The sequence below is a fragment of the Dama dama genome, chromosome X (genome assembly GCF_033118175.1).
Source record: "Dama dama isolate Ldn47 chromosome X, ASM3311817v1, whole genome shotgun sequence".
NCBI classification, from domain to species: domain Eukaryota; kingdom Metazoa; phylum Chordata; class Mammalia; order Artiodactyla; family Cervidae; genus Dama; species Dama dama.
Window position 1 is genome coordinate 57,769,768 of NC_083714.1, and position 3,550 is coordinate 57,773,317.

Here is a 3,550-nt window from a genome sequence, read left to right on the forward strand (position 1 = left end):
TCACACCATCGTGATTATCTGGGTCATTAAGACATTTTCTGTATAGGTCTTCTGTGTATTCTTGCCACCTCTTCTTAATCTCTTCTGCTCTGTTAGGTCCTTACCATTTCTGCATTTCAGGATTTAATACAATAGAGCTAAGATTTACTGAAAGGCAAGGCTGATCTTATTGAAGGTGATCCACACATCCTGAACTGAGATCCCAAGGAACTCATGAAAGTTCTCTTCCAAATTAAGACAGCAGTTAAAGTTCCACCTATTCGTTTTTCTGCCTGTAATTATTTGCTTGAGACTGGTATAAACACTGCTTTCTTTCTTAACAGAAACTTTACTAATCTAAGTGTTGAATACGCTCATTACTCTCTGTCATAGGCTGAATTGTGTGCCCCCCTCCAAATTCACATGTTGAGGCCCTAAGCCCAGCAGTTGAGAATGTGCTTCTGCTTGAAGATAGGGACTCTAAAAGGGTAATTAAGGTTAAATGAGGTCACATGAGTGGGCCCTAATTCATTCTGCCTGTGGTTCTTATAAGAAGAGGAAGTTTGGAGAAATAAAGGGACACAGGGTTGGGCATGCACAGGGAAGGTGCCATATGAAGATTCAGGATGAAGACCACCATCTGCAAGCCAAGAAGAGAGGCTTCAGGAGAAACCTGACCTGCTGACTCCTTAATCTTGGACTTCCAGCCTTCAGAACTGTCAGAAAATGAATTTCTGGGGCTTTCCTGGTAGCTCAATAGTACAGAACCTGCCTGCTAATGCAGAAAACACAGGTTTGATCACTAATCTGAGAAGATCCTACATACTGAGAAGCAACTACCCCATGCACCACTACTGTTGAGTCTGTGCTCTAGAACCCATGGGCTGAAACAGTTGTAGGCTGTGTGCCCTAGAACCCATGCTCTGCAACAAGAGAAGCCACCACAATTAGAAGCTTGTGCACTACAACTAGAGAGTAACTGCCGCTCACCACAACTAGAGAAAAGCCTGTGCAGCAACAAACACCCAGCACAGCCAAAATAAATTTTAATAATTATTTTTAACAACAGAAAATGAATTTTTGTTGTGCATGCTACCCAGTCTGTGACACTTTGTTCTGGCAGCCCTAGCAAACTAATACCTGTTTCTTCTTTTGGATCTTTGCCTCTTCCTAGTGATGTAACTCCAGAAAATGGGGATCTGCTTGAAGGAAATGGGAGAAAACTATACTTTGGGAGAAACATGTTTGCCTAAAAACTCTGTCTCCTGGCTTAATATTTGGGAGTTTGTCTGAGGAAGACCTCTGTGGCAGATCCTGCCCATGTTCCCTCTGCCTCATGGCGATGGCACATACCAGCCAGACATTAAACTGCCAGCATCTCATCAGTGGCTTGGAGGATTATTCCTCATGCCTGAAACCTACTTTGTCAGTGCTCAAGGCAGACTGAAAATGTCAGAGAATTGATGCTTCATGGCCCATAGGAACTGGAGTATAAATACCCCAGCTCCCTCATCCTCAAACATGATAACTCAGATAACTCTCCATAAGCTTGTGGAGTTCTCCAGCAGGATAGAGCTCCCCTAATCTTTCTTGCAATGCACCTTTTCTTGGCTCCCTTCCTATCTCTAGGGAAACTCTCCATCCTTCCTCTGCAAAGCACATCTCCAAAGGAAACAACTTGCTCTAGAATTCTTATCTTAGGCTGTGATTCTGCTGGACCCAGAACTAGGTCCATCTGCCTTCTAGCTACCTGTGTGTGCATATGAAACATCTATAGTAAAGATGTTGCTGTGGTTTCTAATTTAACGAGATGAGATACTGGATTGGGGCTTTCCTGGTGGCTCAATGGTAAAGAATCTGACTGCCAATGCAGGAGACTCGGGCCCAGGCCCTAGGTCAGGAAGATCCCCTGGAAAAGCAAATAGCAACCCATTCCAGTATTCTTTCCTGAAGGATTCCATGGACACAGGAGCCTGTTAGGCTACAGTCCATGGGGTCATGAAAGAGTTAGACACGTCTTAGTGACTAAATAACAACATTGCATCAAATTCTTTCTGTGGTAAGGTAGTGGTTCATCAACTGATGAACAATGGGGCCTCTTCTTGCAGGAAAGTGTGTTCTAAAGTCCTGCCTTGTGGAAATGCCTTTGCATCAAATCAACTATGCTGCATTTTTTTTTCTTCTATAAACCCTAAAGCCCAATCTTTTCAGTACTTGTGAGCTTTTTCTTTTAAATTTTTTAAATGGATAATCGCTTTGCAGCATTTTGTGGTTTTCTGTCATCCATCAACAAGAATCAGCCATAGGTACACCCATGTCCCCTCCCTCCCGACCTCCCTCCCATCTCCCTCCTCATCCCACCCTTCAGTCTGTCTCAGAGCCCCTGTTTGAGTTGCCTGAGTCATACAGCAAATTCCCATTGGCTGTCTATCTTACATGTGGTCTTGTAAATCTCTATGTTACTCTCTCCATGCATCTCACCCTCTCCCTCTTCTCCTCCCACCATGTCCTCATTGGCTTTGCTTAGCCTGTGCTCTTGCATCACATCTCCGTGATGGGTAGGTGTGTTTGTATCAGGGTGGGGTGGTTTTAGTAAGTTGTCTTGGGCCTGAACTGCAGCTTCCCTTATGCGGCTGTTCTAATACCTGTTGTGATGTTTTCATGGTCCATGGGGATGCAGTTGGGGGGGGGGTGGTTGCTTCTGAAAAGGAGTCCAAGTGACTATGAGAGAAACAGACTTCTGAGGAAGAAAGCAAGCTGCCCTGGGTGTGCAGTAAAGCTTCTGCTAAGCCCGCTGACCCTAAGCCATTTCTCGTTACTCTCAGGCTGCTGTTGAGCATCTCAGAGTTTGAGGTCTTCTCATTGACTACTCAGAACAATGCTATGAATGCTGCACACTGAGTAATTTTCAACCTTCTAGGCTCCCCTACCCCCGTGAAAACTATTTATAGCCAGGCCCACAGTTCTCAAATGAGGAGCCCTGGGACAAGGCTGTGGATGAATATGTTAGCCAGGCCTCACCTGACCATGCATGTACCCTCTGCAGCTGGTTTGCTGACAGGGTCACTTGTCTTTGCCCCGAGAGGAAAGGTTTTGTCAAAGAAGCTATTTCTCTGTCACAACTTTTGTGAACCTTTTTTTTTTTTATTAGTGCATTAATCCTAACAAGTATTGCTGGCTTAGAGGATTTATGTGAGTCAGCCAGGGATCTACCATCATAGTGTTTAATCACCTTCATTGCCATGTGATCTTCAGCTCACAGCAGTTAAACAGCGGTTTAAAGGGCCATGAGTGTCTCACTCCATGCATCCCTGCCAAATTACTTACCTTCTGCTCATTGACTGGTAAAAAGGATCCCAGGCTTGCCCAGTTTCCACCATTCAGTTTCTCAGCCAACCCAACCCCTTCCTCCTGGGCATCTCCTAATCTCAACTGTGTGGGTGGAATCCTGGAGCAAGAAGGGACTGCAAGCACTCCTACCTCTGGAAGCAAAAGGTGACTTCTTGGTGGCCAGAGGAGAAAACACTTTTCCACCTGCTTGTCTGGGTGTCTTCACCTGCACAAGGACCAG